Source organism: Ovis aries, chromosome X, assembly GCF_016772045.2.
Source record: "Ovis aries strain OAR_USU_Benz2616 breed Rambouillet chromosome X, ARS-UI_Ramb_v3.0, whole genome shotgun sequence".
NCBI lineage: Eukaryota > Metazoa > Chordata > Mammalia > Artiodactyla > Bovidae > Ovis > Ovis aries.
This window is the reverse complement of record NC_056080.1, coordinates 115,525,756-115,543,044: the sequence shown is the minus strand read 5'-3', so window position 1 is coordinate 115,543,044 and position 17,289 is coordinate 115,525,756. Positions and strand designations below refer to the sequence as shown.

Below are 17,289 nucleotides of genomic sequence, written 5' to 3'. Positions count from 1 at the left end.
GCTAAGTGCCTGGAGGTGTGAGGATGATGACATTTGCCCTTATTGGCTCCCTTGAGCTCCATAGCACAGGATCTGTTATTTGATTCTGTAGCTTTATTGAGTCTGAGCTCTGAATGAAATGAGGTTTTTTAATGAAAGAAAAGATGAAACTGTCAAGGTCAGAATAATAACATAAAAAAAAATCACATGTCCCACGTTCCCAATTTTCCATTCATTGAACAGGCATTTATTTGCTGAGAGACTAGTGATTACAAGCACAGACATTGGAGCTAGACTGACTGGGCTTGTATCCATTAGTTACTAGCTGTGTGACTTGGACAAAGTTACTTAACCTCTCTGTGTCTATTTCCTACTTCTCAGTTGAGCATAGTAATAGTACCTGCCTCACAGGGTTGTCGTACATATTAAATGAATCATACAATGGAATATTGTTCCACCATAAAAAGAATGAAATAATGCCATTTGCAGCAACATGGATGGACCTAGAGATTGTCATACTGGATGAAGTAAGTCAGAGAGAGACAAATATAATATGACAATACGTATACATGGAATCTAAAAAAGTGGTATAAATAAACTTACTTGCAAAACAAATAGAGTCACAGATATAGAAAATTATGATTACCAGCAGGGAACTGGGGTGGCGTATGTGTGTGCTCATTCACTCAGTCATGTCTGACTCTTTTGCGACCCCATGAGGCTCCTTTTGAAATCTCCATGGGATTCTCCAGGCAAGAATACTGAAGTGGGTTGCCATTTCCTTCTCCAGGGGATCTTCCTGACCTAGGGATCGAACTCAAGACTCCTGCATTGGCAGACTGATTCTTTATCACTGAGCCACCTGGGAAGCTGTATATACTACTGTATACACTACTGTATATAAAATAGATAACGAATAAGAATCTACACAATACTCTGTAGTGGCCTAATGGGAAAAGAATCTAAAAAAGAGTGGATATATATCTATCTATAACTGATTGACTGGCTATACACCTGAAACTAACACATTATTGTAAATCAACTATACTCCAATAAAATTTTTTTAAAGATTAAATGAATCAGTGCATGTAAAGCACTTATCAAATTACTTAGCACTAATAATAAACTGTGAAGAAAGCTGAGTGCCGAAGAATTGATACTTTTGAACTGTGGTGTTGGAGAAGACTCTTGAGAGTCCCTTGGACTGCAAGGAGATCCAACCAGTCCATCCTAAAGGAGACCAGTCCTGGGTATTCATTGGAAGGACTGATGCTAAAGCTGAAACTCCAATACTTTGGCCACCTCATGCAAAGAGTTGACTCATTGGAAAAGACCCTGATGCTGGGAGGGATTGGGGGCAGGAGGAGAAGGGGACAACAGAGGATAAGATGGTTGGATGGCATCACCGACTCAATGGACATGAGTTTGGGTGAACTCTGGGAGTTGGTGATGGACAGGGAGGCCTGGCATGCTGCGATTCAAGGGGTCACAAAGAGTCAGACATGACTGAGTGACTGAACTGAACTGAATAATAAGCACTTGATAAATATTGGCTGATGTAATTAACTATATGCTCAGCACCATATTAAGTGCTGGTAAAACAAGTAAGTACCATCGCTGCTTAAGGTTATTGGCTAGTAGAGGGAGAAAGCTACATGGACATAGAAATATAATAAAATATAGACAATAAAGATGGAAGCATGCTTAGGATACTGAGGGGACATCAAGAAAGAAGAGATCCAAGTTGGCTTGGAGGGCAATCTGAAAACTTTTCATAGAGCTGGAGAACAGTTAGTGGTGGGGTGCACTGCAGGTAGGTACATGTTTGTAGAAATAAATAAGAATGATGTGTCCAGAGAACTAAAGGCAGTTGATCAATTGGTATGCCTAGGATGTAAGGGAGAGGGAATAAATGGAAGATAAGGTTGAAAAGGTCAGCAGGAAACAAATCTTAAAAGACCTTATACATTAGGTTTAAGAATTTGTACTTTATCTTGAACAATGGAAAATCATCAAAAGGTTTTAAGTAGGGAAATACCATGATTGGGCATTTTAGAAGGACCCTACTGGCATCAATTGGGGGAAAATACTAGAGGCAGAGATGCCAAGCTAAGAAACTACTGTAGTCATCCAGGCATAAGATGATGAGGTTGATGACCGAAAGTAACTGTCATGGGGATGGAAAGGTGGGGAATAGTACTGGAGATTGAATTGACTGATGAATACAGAAGGAGGACCAGTTTTGAAGAGGAAGTCGATGGAATCATTTGGGGCCATATCAGGTTTATGTAAGGCATTTGGAACTCATGGAAGAAGGAGGTTAGCACTAGACATACAAATATGGGAGACATTAGAACTCTGCATCAGGCCCTTTTTTTTCTCATTCTCCACTTTCTTCCTAGGTTATTTTTCCCAGGGCTTTAAATACTATATCTATATTAATAAGTGCAGTTTCTAAACTTCCATCTCTAGCCCTGACCACTTCACTGAGGTCTATCTAGACGTCTATAGCCAGCCATCTACTTAGGATCTCCAGCTGGATGACTCACACACATCTCAAATTTAATATGTCCAGAACTCGCTTGCTCCGCCCCTTGTCTTCCAGTCTCAGTGGCACCCACTGTCTGTCTGTTTGCTAAGGGTCAGACACTCTGGTTGTTCCTTCAAGTTGCCTTTGTAAAAATTCCTTCCTCTTAGTCCAACAAATGGACTTAGGAACAAACTGGACTTACAAATGTATTCTTGGAATGGAATTCATTCATAGGTAGGGGTCTTACTGTATGTTTATTGGAGAGGGGACTGGTGGAATTTGCTGGGTGAAGGATGGGAGGTGAGGGAAAGGAAGGATCAAAGGTACTCGTACAGTACCTGGTAGGTGCTCAATGAATATTTGCTGAATGAATGGGTCGGGATATGGATGGAAGTTGAAGCTGTGGGAAATGTGTGATCTTAGGATCACTTCAAGGAGAGCCTGAAGAGTAAAATGAGATTCTAAAGAGATGTGTAGAGGAAGGGATGCTTACAAAAGCAACTTGAAGGAACAACTAGGGTGGTAGGAGGAGAAGCCAGAAAGTGTGAGAGTACAGAAGGCAGTCCTGCTTCCCTCTCCAGAAGTAACCAATGCTAACAGATGGGTGGGGAGCCTTCCAAATCATCTTCTATATATTTACATACATTCACAAATGTTTATATTGCATGCATATGTAGTTTGGGGTTTTATGTAAATGAACTCATAGTACATGCATTATTCTAGCACTTGCTTTTTAAAAAAAAATAACAGCTTTATTGAATTGAGCTGTACTTCGCACACCATACAATTCACACATTAAAACTGTACAATTCAGTGGCTTTTAGAACTGTACGATTCAGTGGTTTTTAGTATATTCATGGATATATACAACCACCTTCATAGTCAGGTTTTGGAACATGTTCATCACCTCAAAACGAAACCCTGAGCCCTTTAACTGTTACTCACTTATCCCCAGTGCCCACCCACAGCCTGAAGACACCACTAATCTCCTTTCTGTCTCTATAGATTAGCCTATTTTGGACTTGCCTATAAATGGAAGCATGTAATCCATGGTCTTTTGTGACGGGCCTATTTCTCTTAGCACATGTTTTCGAGCCTTATCTATGTCATAGTATGAATGAGAGCTTCATTCTTTTTACTGCTGAATAACGGTCCATTGTACATGTACACCACATTTTTTTTTTACCAGTTCATCAGTTAGTGGACACTGGGTTTCCACATTTTCAGTTCAGTTCAGTTCAGTCACTCAGTCGTGTCCGACTCTTTGCGACCCCATTAATTGCAGCACGACAGGCCTCCCTGTCCATCACCAACTCCCGGAGTTCACCCAAACTCATGTCCATCAAGTCAGTGATGCCATCCAGCCATCTCATCCTCTGTCATCCCCTTCTCCTCCTGCCCCCAATCCCTCCCAGCATCAGAGTCTTCTCCAATGAGTCAACTCTTCGTGGCCAAAGTATTGGAGTTTCAGCTTTAGCATCAGTCCTTCCAAAGAACACCCAGGACTAATCTCCTTTAGGATGGACTGGTTGGATCTCCTTGCAGTCCAAGGGACTCTCAAGAGTCTTCTCCAACACCACAGTTCAAAACCATCAATTCTTTGGCACTCAGCTTTCTTCGCAGTCCAACTCTCACATCCATACATGGTCACTGGAAAAACCATAGCCTTGACTAGATGGACCTTTGTTGGCAAAGTAACGTCTCTGCTTTTTAATATGCTATCTAGGTTGGTCATAACTTTTCTTCCAAGGAGTAAGCGTCTTTTAATTTCATGGCTGCAGTCACCATCTGCCGTGATTTTGGAGCCCAAAAAAATAAAGTCTGACATTGTTTCCACTGTTTCCTCATCTATTTCCCGTGAAGTGATGGGACCAGATGCCATGATCTTCGTTTTCTGAATGTTGAGCTTTAAGCCAACTTTTTCACTCTCCTCTTTCACTTTCATCAAGAGGCTCTTTAGTTCCTCTTCACTTTCTGCCATAAGGGTGGTGTCATCTGCATATCTGAGGTTACTGATATTTCTCCCAACAGTCTTGATTCCAGCTTGTGCTTCGTCCAGCTCAGTGTTTCTCATGATGTACTCTGCATAGAAGTTAAATAAGCAGGGTGACAATATACAGCCTTGGCGTACTCCTTTTCCTGTTTGGAACCAGCCTGTTGTTCCATGTCCAGTTCTAACTGTTGCTTCCTGACCTGCATACGGATTTCTCAAGAGGCAGGTCAGGTGGTCTGATGTTCCCATCTCTTTCAGAATTTTCCACAGTTTATTGTGATCCACACAGTCAAAGGCTTTGGCATAGTCAATAAAGCAGAAATAGATGTTTTTCTGGAACTCTCTTGCTTTTTGATGATCCAGCGGATGTTGGCAATTTGATCTCTGGTTCCTCTGCCTTTTCTAAAACCATCTTGAACATCTGGAAGTTCACGGTTCACATATTGCTAGCTGTCATGAATAATACTGTTATGAGCATTCAATTTCAAGCTTTTGTGTGGACGTTTATTTTCATATCTCTTGAATATATACCAAGGAGTGGAATCGTTGGTGTTTTGCTGAAAGTTTTAACTTTTGTCTCAAGTTCAAAGGAGTTGTTAACAAAATAAGCCACTTATTATATACAAATAAATAATACAGATATTTATTAGAGAATTATCTAGCTTACTTTCAACATACTAGCATTAAAAGAAAAGAGAACTAGAAAGAGCGGAGAATACATCACAAAATTGGATTTTGATCAACATCCAGACTTAAAGTCCTGTGTCACAGCACATCTGGAGTCCCGATTGGGAAAAGAGTCCCAGGCAGTGTGTCCACTCCATGGGTGAGACGTCAAAGATTGTAGTTCAGGGTTCCCACTTATAATCATAGGATGGATGCAAACTGATATCATTATCAATCTGTGACCAAATTGCAAGCCTAGTTTCCTGTTAATGCTGTTTGTTTTGTCTTGTAAAACTTGGAATGTTGCTAAGCCTATAGCAACATTTCTATAAAGAAAGCTGAGCACTGAAGAATTGATGCTTTTGAACTGTGGTGTTGGAGAAGACTCGAGAGTCCCTTGGACTGCAAGGAGATCCAACCAGTCAATCCTAAAGGAAATCAGTCCTGAATATTCATTGGAAGGACTGATGTTAAAGCTGAAACTTCAATACTTTGGCCACCTGATGCGAAGAACTGACTCACTGGAAGAGACCCTGATGCTGGGAAAGATTGAAGGCAGGAGGAGAAGTGGATGACAGAAGATGAGATGGTTGGATGGCATCACCGGCTCCATGGGCATGAGTTTGAGTAAGCTGTGGGAGTTGGCGATGGACAGAGAAGCCTGGCGTTTTGCAGTCCATGGGGTCACAGAGTCGGACACGGCTGAGCAACTGAACTGAACTGAACTGCTAAGCCTGAGGCTTGGTTGGCCAGGCCCCCCCTCCAGGTTCTCAACAATCTCAAGATGCCTCCCCCATCTTATCTATGGTGCTGCAAGTCTTGCACTCATAGCAGGCAGTCACTCCCAGTCACTCCCAGTCAGGGCAGTGTCCAGGCAGGTTAAAAGCAAGGTCAGAGGCCTGCTCTGCTTTGTCTCTGAAGCCTATATAAGAATGTTCATTTAATTTCCCTGACACTGGATCATACAGTATCTCTAGGTTTGAAATTTTGAGAAACTGCCACACATTTTCAAAGTGGCTGCACCATTTTACATTCCCACCAGCAACCCAAGAGGACTGCAGGTTCTCCACATCTTCACCGACATTTGTTATCTATCTTTTTGATGATTGCCATACTCAGGGTGTGATATCACTTGCTTTTTAATTTAAGGTGCCTTGAATATTTGTCCATATCAGCACTTATAGATTTCTTGCATATATAACCACCATGTAATATTCCACAGAGACCATCCTTTTCAAGATGATCCTGTCCTGTACCACTGTGCTCTTTCCTCCCCCAGGGCTCAGCAGCATGGACACAGAAAGAGCAGTGGTGGCTGATTGCATTGATCCGGATTTGGAAGTTGTTAAAGCAGAAGGATAAGGTGAGAATGGTATTGTGGTAATGGTGAGAGAATGCTTGAAGTGAGTTACCAACCCTGGTGCATATCGTGATGGTGACAGCCACAGTGACAAAGAGCTGGAATGGGTGACATAGCACAGTGGTCAGTACCTTAAAAGTAGGGGTTCTGCCCATGTTCATTGCAGCACTGTTGACAATAGCCAAACACGGAAGCAACCTAAATGTCCATCAATGGGGGAATGGATGAAGAAGATGTGGGGGGTGTGTGTGGCAGGGGGTGGTGGAATAGTATTCAGCCATAAAAAAGAACACAACAAATGCCATTTTCAACAATATGGATGGACCTAGAAATTGCCATACAGAGTGAAGTAAGTCAGACACAGAAATTATATGATATCACTTACACACGGAATCTAAAAAGCAATGATACAAATAAACCTACAAAACAGAGACTCACAGACTTAGAGAATGAATGTATGGTTACCAGGAGAAAGAGGGGGGATAGTTAGAGAGTTTGGGATGGACATGTACACACTGCTGTACTCAAAATGGATAACCAGCAAGGACTGACTGTATAGCACATGGGACTCTGCTCAGTATTATGTGGCAGCCTGGATGGGAGAGGGGTTTGGAAGAGAATGGATACATGTATATGTATGGCTGAGTCCCTTTGACACTCACCAGAAACTATCACAATGTTGTTAATCAGCTATACTCCAGTACAATATAAAAAGTTTAAGAAAAAAAGTAGGGGTTTTGCATGACACTGGAAACATAGTTTTTTGTTTTATTTTGCATTTACCCATTTTCTTTGTTGAGGTTTTCTTTCTTTATTTAATTGCATCATTCACTGTTTACCTTCTTAAACAGATGGCTCAGAACATAATATGACCTTGCTTTGTGACACAGAGTGGCCATTATGACCATCTGCTTTTGCCCTGGACCTCTGAGGCATGTAGTAATATGTCTTTCCCTATTAAATGGGTCCCAGATTTCTGTGCTTTTGAAATTCTGTCTTGTTTAGTTTCCAGCTTTACTCTTTTTGTGTCAGAGGCTGAGACCAGTATATTCTAGGTTCTTCTAATGTACAGATGTTTCACCAAGGGCTGACCTCATATATCTCCTGTGAAGTTCATAGATTTTATGATAGCAGTTTGACAGGCTGTTTAGATGATTTTTCCTCTTCTAGGTTTGTGCTTGTATTATGGCAGAGGTTATGAGAAATCTGATCTCCAGAGAAGTGTTGGTGCTTCTTTAATTTGATAAAAGCTGTTTTTGGCAAGCTAGTTATCTTGCATTGAAGAATTAAACGAATAAGTTTGTATTTACCTTATCCACACTCTTTTTAATGGTAGAGACCTGCTTAGTCCAATACAAGTAGCCATTAGCTACATGAAACTTTTGAAATTTAAATGTAAGTTAATTAAGTAAATCAGATTAAAAATTCATTTCCTCATTAGCCCTAGCCACATTTCAGGTTCTCAGTAGTCACATGTGCCTAATAATGGCTATTGTATTGGAGAGTGCAGATACAGAACCTTCCCATCATCATAAAAAGTTCTAATTTTCAGCCGTGGTCTAGACTTTAAATCAGTCTCCTCTCAGACTGGAGTTTTAAACGTGAAACTTATGCAGCAAACATTTAAACAGCAGCCCTGTTCCTACTACTCTACAGTACTCTCTGACCTTCCACCCCCATCATGACCCTTCCTTGCCCTCTGTCAGTGTATTATTACTTCCTGTTGCTACTATAATAAATTACCACAAACTTCATGGCTAAAAACAACATAAATTTATTATCTTACACTTCTGAAAATCAGAAGTCTGAAATCATCCATTTTTCAGCTTCCAGAAGCCATGGGCATTCCTTGGCTCATGGCCCCTTCCTCCATCTTCAAAGCCAGCACATAGCTTCTTCAAACCTCTCTTTCGGTGTCTGACCCCTGCTTCACATTGCCTGCTTTAATTCTAACCCTGCTGTTTCTCCCTTATGTGGACTCTGTAAATAGATTAGGCCCACCTGGATAATCCAGGATAATGTCCCCATCTTAAATCCTTAACTTAATCACACCTGCAAAGTCCATGTAAGGTAACATCTTCACAGATCCCAATGATTAGGACGTGGACATCTCTGGGGGATCACAATTCAGTATACTGGAACAGGCAGTCTTCTCCAGTGGCCTCTTGTTTTCCTTGAAGATCAGTGCTGCACAGAGTACACTGCACACTGATATGCCAAGGTTTGCTGCAGAGAAAGGAGAATATTTTAAAATCTTATTTTCGGATTTTCTGCCTACATCCTGTCTGGAAATATTAATGCCAAATTTTGGTTGTTCTGACTCCTCAAAATATGATGTGTGAGTACAGGGCCACTGGAGTGTCATGTAGGCCAGACAGATCCACAGCTGACTCAGCCTCCAATCAAGAGTGTTTCCCTATGGTAACACAGTTGCTGCTTCAGGGCTGGTCTCTGCCAGCCTTTCTTTTAAAAAACAAACAGACCACAGATATAAACAGAAAAAACCCTCCTGAACTGAGAACTTGTTATATTACCCAAAGCAAAGCCTCCTGAACATCTCTTTACCAAGAGAAGGGTGGAAGATGAAAGCCAGAGTCATTCCTAGGAGAAGCAGCAGCAGAAACCAATGTGAAATTGGACTTCTACTTTAAGTCTGGACAAGATGGCGTAGACTCACTGCTCCCTGTTCCTGTCAGCTGAGTATAATTATGAATCCTAGAAATAATTCAAGAGGCAACCAAAGAATTCTAAAAGAGGTAAAGAGGAAGGCAGAGTGGCTGGAAATTCCAGGACTGGAGGAACACCGTGGTAGCCTTATGACTTACAGAAGGCAACACAGGCCCAGCATTTCCCAGCTCCCAACCTAGCAACAGATGGTTGCTCAGGTAGGCTCCTCTGGATTGAATGGGAGTCCTGCTGACAATACCAAGTGAGCAGGGCAACTCCAGCAAGGAGCCCCACTGACAATAAGCAATCAGGAGAAGTGCTTTCCTTTCCCACCAGGCCAGAGACTCCCCTAGCCCACGAAAAGATACTGTGCAAACAGGGCACCATCAAGGGGAAATGCTATTGCAACAAGCAGTCTGGCTCAGGAAGCCTTTTGTCCTTACGGTCTTAAGGATTCCCCTCTCCCCAAAAGATATACCAGGCATACAGCACTGGCAAGGGGTGGGGGAGTTGCCACCAGAATAAGCAAAGCCAGGTAAGATGTGCTGTTTTTAAAGACTAGAGACTCACCTCCTCCAGCTAGAGACATGGGGCAGCCCAGCCTGGTGAAGCACCTTCTGCTCCCTCAGGCAGCACCAGCAGGTACCAGTGAGGGCCCCGTCAGCACCATGTTAACCAAGCCAAACAAAATTGCACCACAGAGGCTCTGAAAAGTAAATTGTCATTGAAACTGCAGCCTACAAAAGTAGGTTAGGAATTGTGTGCTAAAACTAAACATTGTCCACTAAAATAAAAGATTTAAATTGTCTCCTAACATAGTAGCCAAATGTCCAGAATACAATGAAAAATCACCCATCATACCAAGAACCATAGAATTACAACTAGAGTGATAAAAGACAATCAACCGACATCACTATCAAGATGAATCAGATGTTAGAATTATCTGACAAGGATTTGGTTTTTTATTGAATGATAATTGCTTTACAGAATTTTGTTGTTTTCTGTCAAACCTCAACATGAATCAGCCATAGGTATACATTTGTCCCCTCCCTTTTGAAACCTCCTCCCATCTCCCTCCCCATCCCACCCCTCTAGGTTGATACAGAGCCCCTGTTTGAGTTTCCTGGGCCATACAGCAAATTCCCTTTGGCTATCTATTTTTACATATGGTAATGTAAGTTTCCATGTTTCTCTTTCCATAATCTCACCCTCCCCTCCCCTCTCCCCATGCTGCTAAGTCTGCTGCTAAGTCGCTTCAGTCGTGTCCAACTCTGTGTAACCCCATAGATGGCAGCCCACCAGGCTCCCCCGTCCCTGGGATTCTCCAGGCAAGAGTACTGGAGTGGGGTGCCATTTCCTTCTCCAGTGCATGAAAGTGAAAAGTGAAAGTGAAGTCACTCAGTCATGCCCAACTCTTAGCAACCTCATGGACTGCAGCCTACCAGGCTCCTCCGTCCATGGGATTTTCCAGGCAAGAGTACTGGAGTGGGGTGCCATTGCCTTCTCCACCTCTCCCCATGTCTGTAAGTCTATTCTCTATGTCTGTTTCTCCATGCTGCCCTGCAAACAAATTCTTCAGTACCATTTTTCTAGATTCTGTATATGTGTGTTAGAATACAATATTTATCTTTCTCTTTCTGACTCACTTCACTCTGTATAATAGGTCTAGCTTCATTCACCTCACTAGAACTGACTCGAATGCATTCCTTTCTATTTCTGAGTAATATTCCATTGTGTATATATACCATAACTTCTTTATCCATTCATCTGTTCATGGACAGTTAGGTTGCTTCCATGTTCTAGCTATTGTGAATAGTACTGCAATGAACAGTGAGATACATGTGTCTTTTTCAATTTTGGTTTCCTCAGGGTATATGCCTAGGAGTGGGATTGCTGGGTCATATGGTGGTTTTATTCCTAGGTTTTTAAGGAATCTCCATACCATCTTCCATAGTGGCTGTGTCAGTTTACATTTCCACCAACAGTGCAAGAGGGGTCCCTTTCCTCCACACCCTCTCCAGCATTTATTTTTTGTAGACTTTTGGATGATGGCCATTCTGACTAGTATGAGGTGATATCTCATTGTAGTTTTGATTTGCATTTCTCTAATGAGTGATGTAAAGCATCTTTTCATGTGTTTGTTAGACATCTGTATGTCTTCTTTGGAAAATGTCTGTTTAGGTCTTTTTCCCACTTTTTGATTGGGTTGTTTGTTTTTCTGGTATTGAGTTGTACGAGCTGCTTGTATATTTTGGAAATTAATCCTTTGTCAGTTGTTTCATTAGCTATTATTTTCTCCCATTCTGAGGGTTGTCTTTTCACCTTGCTTATACTTTTCTTTGCTGTGCAAAAGCTTTTAAGTTTAATCAGGTCCCACTTGTTTACTTTTGTTTTTATTTCTATTACTCTAGGAGGTGGGTCATAGAGGATCTTGCTTTGATTTATGTCATCGAGTGTTCTGCCTGTTTTCTTCTAAGGGTTTTATAGTTTCTGGTCTTACATTTAGGTCTTTAATCCATTTTGAGTTTATCTTTGTATATGGTGTTAGGAAGTGTTCTGATTTCATTCTTTCACATGTAGCTGTCCAGTTTTCCCAGGACCATTTATTGAAGAGGCTGTCTTTGCCCCATTGTATATTCTTGCCTCCTTTGTAAAAAATAAGGTACCCATAGGTGCATGGGTTTATTTCTGGGCTTCCTATCTTGTTCCATTGGTCTATATTTCTGTTTTTGTGCCAGTACCATACTGAGAATTATCTGACAAGGATTTTAATGCAGCACCACAAAAATGCTCCAATAAGCAATTGCCATGTCTCTTGTAAAAAATGAAGGAAAAAAAAAGAGGAAGTCAGAGCAAAGAAACAACAAGTTATAAAAAAGAAACAGCAATTATAAAACTGAAGGATACAATAGCAGAAATTAAAAACTTGCTGGTTAGGCTCAATAGTGTAGTGGAGATGACAGAGGATAGAATCAGTGAACTTGAGGATACACCAATAGAATTTACTCAATCTGAGCAACACAGGAAAAAAATAGACTGGAAAAAAAAATAGAGCCTCTAAAACCTGTGGGAAATTACAAAAGATCCATATCAGAGTCCCAGAAGCATACCAAAATCAAAGACAGTGCAGAAAAGGGAGAAAGCTATAGACAAATATGTCATGAACTTAGAAAAATGTTCAACAAAACATTAGCAAAATGAAACCAACAATGTATAAAAGAATTATACACCACAACCAAGTGAGATTTATTAAGGTATGCAAATCTGGTTCAATATTTTTAAAATCAACATATAAAAACTTGAAAAAAAATCAGTCAACATAGGCTACCATATATATCTGACTCTTTGCAACCCCATGAACTGTAGCCCACCAGGCTCCTCTGTCATGGTATTCTCCAGGCAAGAATACTGGAATGGGTTGCCCTTCCCTTCTCCAGGGCATCTTCCTGAACCAGGGATTGAACCCAGGTCTCCTGCATTGCAGGAGGATTCTTTACCTCCTGAGCCACCAGGGAAGCCCCATCCGTATGCCCATATCAATTAGCAAAGAAAAACACATTTGATAAAATTCAACACTTATTCATGATAAAAACCCTCAGTATACTAGGAGTAGAGGGGAACTTCCTTAACTTCATAAAGAACATCTAAACATAACAGCTAACATTATACTTAACGGTGAAATACTGAATGCTTTCCCTCTTAAGATTGGAATGAGGGAAGCATGTCTGTTCTTATCATTTCTAGTCAACATTGTGCTGGAAGTTCTGGAAAGTATAACAAGATAAGAAAAAGAAATTTTAAAAATACAGATTAGAAATAATCAAGGAAAATTGTCTCACAGAAAATTTGACCATCTGCACAATAAATCACAAGAAATCTTAAAAAAAACCTTCTAGAACTAATAATTGAACTCAGCAAGGCCATATGATATAAAACTAACACAAAAATCAATTGCATTTCTATATAATAACTGGAAATCTAAAATAACACCATTTACAATTGCTCCAAAGAAAATGAGATATCAATATTTAGGCATAAACTTAACAAAGCTGGTACAGGATTTGTATGCTGAAAATTACAAAACACTAGTGAAGGAACTTGAGATTGACTGTGTTCGTGGACTGGAAGATTCAACATACTAAAGATGTTGGTTCTCCCCAAATTGATTTATAGGTTAATGAAATCTCTATCAGAACCCCAGCAAGGATTTTTGTAGATAGAGATAGGCTTATTATAAAATTTATATGGAAGAAATTCCTTGATTGCCTAGTAGTTAAGATTCCGTGCTTTTACTGCCGTAATTTGGGTTCAGTACCTGACCAGGGTACTGAGATCGCACAAGCCACTTTGTGCAACGCCCCCCCCCCCCACCAATAGCAAAGAACCTAGAATAGCTAAAAATGATTTTTATAAAGAATAAATCAATGTAAAGGCTTACTATATAGCTACAGTAATTAAGCCAATATGATAAAAGTGGAAGGTAAACACACAGATAAATGGAACAGAATAGAGAACCCAGAAACACACCCACACAGATTTGTTCAATTGATTTTTGAAAGTTGTAAAATCAGTTCAGTGGAGGAAGGATAGCCTTTTAAACAAATAGCGCAGGAACAATTGACATCCATGGGCAAAATAAATGAATTTTGACCAAACATCACACTGTATATAAAGATTAATTCAACATGGATCACAGACTTAAAGTGTAAAACTATAAAACTTGTAGAACAAAAGCCACAGGAGAAAATCTTCATGGTCTAGGGCTCAACAAAGTGTTCTTAGACTCAATACCACAAGCATGATCCATAAAAGGAAAAACTATTAATTGTATTTCATCAAAATAACAAAGTTTTGTTCTATGAAAGATCCTATAAATATGAGCTATAAACTAGAGAAATTATTTGCAAAGTACTATCTGAAAATGATTTTTTAAATTTATTAATTTTTTTGGAGGCTAATTACAATATTGAATTGGTTTTGCCATACATTGACATGAATCTGCCACAGGTGCACATGTGTTCCCCATCCTGAACCCCCCTCCCACCTCCCTCCCCATCCCATCCCTCTGGGTCATCCTAGTGCACCAGCCCTGAGCACCCTGTCTCATGCATCAAACCTGGACTGGCGATCCATTTCACATATGATAATATACATGTTTCAATGCCATTCTCCCAAACCATCCCACCCTCACCCTCTCCCACAGAATCCAAAAGACTGTTCTATACATCTGTGAAAAGGATTTTTATCCAGAATATATAAAGAACTCTCAAAAATCAAACAATCCTGTTAGAAAATGAGCAGAAGATATAAACAAACTTTGCACTAAAGAGGATATACAGATGACACATAACACATGAAAATATATTCAACATCATTAGTCACTTTAACCTCTGAGCCACCAGGGAAGTCCTCATTAGTCATCAGGAAAGTGCAAATCACAACCATAGTGAGATATTACTACACACCTATCAGTTCAGTTCAGTTACTTAGTTGTGTCCGACTCTTTGCCATCCCATGGACTGCAGCACGCCAGGCTTCCCTGTCCCTCACCAATTCCCAAAGCTTGCTCAAACTCATGTCCATTGGGTCGGTGATGCCATCCAACCATCTCATCCTCTGTCATCCCCTTCTCCTCCTGCCTTCAATCTTTCCCTGCATCAGAATCTTCCAATGAGTCAGTTCTTCCCACCAGGTGGCCAAAGTATTGGAGCTTCAGCTTCAGGATCATTCCTTTCAATGATTATTCTGGACTGATTTCCTTTATGACTGACTGGTTTGATCTCCTTGCAGTCCAAAGGACTCTCAAGAGTCTTCTCCAACACCACAGTTCAAAAGCATCAATTCTTTGGCGCTCAGCCTTTTTTATGGTCCAACTCTCACATCAGTACATGACTACTGGAATAACCATAGCTTTGACTAGATGGACACACCTACAGAACAGCTAAAATAAAAAATATTGACACCAAATGCTGGAGAGGATGCAGAGAAACTGGATCATTCATACGTGTATTCAACATATTAATGTTTAAATAAACTGTAGGACATACATGCCATGAAATACTACTCAGCAATAAAAAGAAATAGGGTATCCGTTCATGTAATAACTTGGATGAATCTCCCAGGAATCCTCCTCAGTGAGAAAAATACATCTTAAAAAGTTACATACGTAAAAAGTTGTTTATATAATACTAATGAAATGACAAAATGTATGGTGATGGAGGACAGTTAGTGGGTGCCACAGGGGTTAGAAAATGGGGCAGATAGAAGGTAAGTATGAATGCATAGGGAGCAGCTGGAAGGATCCTTGTGATCATACAGTTCTGATCTTATTGGTGGATTCTTGAACCTACACATGTGATAGAATTGCAAACAACTCAGTCCACAGACATATACAAACAAATGATTACAGGTAAAGCTGGGGATATCTAGGGAAGATCAATGGTTCATGGGCAGTATTGATGCCATGGTTGTGGTATTGTACTACAGTTTTATAAAATGTTCCCACTTTGGGAAACTGGGTAAAGTATACATGGTATATCACTGCATTATTTCTTACAATTGCATGTGACTCTACAATGATCTCAAAATACAAAGTTCAATTTTTTTCAAAAAGAAAAACAATTGGGGCCTTGAATATTTTGCCAGAAGCTGAACTGTGGAATCTGGCTCATTTGTGGGCATGAAACTGGTTGGCCATCTGACTACAGAGTAGATAGTTAACAGTGACTCCTCCACCTTGGGGATACAGCCCCTTTGGGAGTCTGTAATAATCCAAAGAGGTATTGTTCACCTTCTGGAAATTCTCAATAACCAAATTTAATTGAAAATCACTTTCATGAAATAACAAACATTTGCTATGTAAATCTTCATCTCAGAGAACCACACTAGAAAATCAAAATAGGGTATCTCTAACCTCTCCACACCTTGGCCCTTCCAAAACAGGAATCACCAGCATGATCGTTCTTCATACAGTCAATGTCTGAGATCTGAATGGGCCTGTTAAGTCTGTCTGGTGAACAGCTGTCACCCCTAACCCTGGGTAACCAGAAAGCTCAGACCATTGAGAAACGCTGAGGGGGAATGAGAGGCTGTGGACGATTGGCTGCAAACCCCATTCCATTGCTCGGCCAAGGGCTCCAAACGGATGCACCACCATTAGATTCAACATCTTCCTTAAGAGGAGCTTAGAGGGTTTTTATGATCTTTTCCTAAAAGCTCTTTTCCTGCTTGTTCTTTAGACCTGGAACATCTTGAACTTATCACTTGCTTTGATGAAAGAGAAACTTGATTTCACAGAGGACTAAACAAACAATGGGGAAAGCACATTTCCCCTTAATATTAGTTTTTTTTCTTTAGTGACTCAAATTTAATCTTGTCAAGTTGGCTTAAAAAAAAAATGTCCTCACAAATTTTTTGTCTGCAAAAGAGATCATTTGGAAGTTTGCTTTGGTTTTATGATTTAATATCGAAATTACTAAATTGGCCAGGTTAAAAACCTCGACCTTCCTTAAGGTTTAAGTTCTGAGGCAAGAATACTGGAGTGGGTAACCATTCACTCCTCCGTGGGATCTTCCCGACCCAGGGGTCAAACCTGGGTCTCCTGCATTGCAGGCAGATTCTTTACTATCTGAGCCACCAGAGAAACCCTATATCAGGATTCCCCCCAAACTCCCTCATGTTGCCCCTTTGTACTTACACCCCCCCAACCCTGGTGACCACTGGTGTGTTTTCCATCACTAGTTTTCTCTCTTTGAGAAAGTCATAGAAATGGAATCATAAAGTAGAGAACTTTGAAACTGGCTTCTCTCCACATCATGTCTTCAGGATTCATCACATTGGTGTATCTATCAGTAGTTCATTTAAGATCCTTTTTTACTTAAGAATTACTCCCTAATTTCATTAATTAGTTTTCTAAGCAGGCTTTGTAATAGTGTAGCAACAATATAATCTGTGTGCAATGAAATCACCTTTGGTAAAATGACTGACAGTTACCAAGGTTTTTCTTATCCAATTCTTCGTCTGTTTCTGCTGATAAAAAAAAAAAAAAAAAAGCAGAGAGGCAAGAAGTAGATAATAACTTCTAAACAAGCATCA

The 17,289-nt window shown here is 40.4% G+C and overlaps 1 long non-coding RNA gene across 6 annotated transcripts in view; it reads left to right on the top strand.

The window, feature by feature from the left end:
* Positions 1-17,289, top strand: part of LOC105605611 (uncharacterized) — a 75,325-nt gene that overhangs the window by 29,184 nt on the left and 28,852 nt on the right. For 5 of the 6 annotated variants that reach the window (XR_006058366.2, XR_009598814.1, XR_009598811.1 and 2 more), the window contains one exon: positions 6,448-6,531. This is a non-coding gene — a long non-coding RNA (uncharacterized LOC105605611). Of the gene's footprint in view, positions 1-6,390; positions 6,532-17,289 lie in introns of all 6 variants that reach the window. The other variant, XR_009598813.1, reaches the window with a different exon arrangement.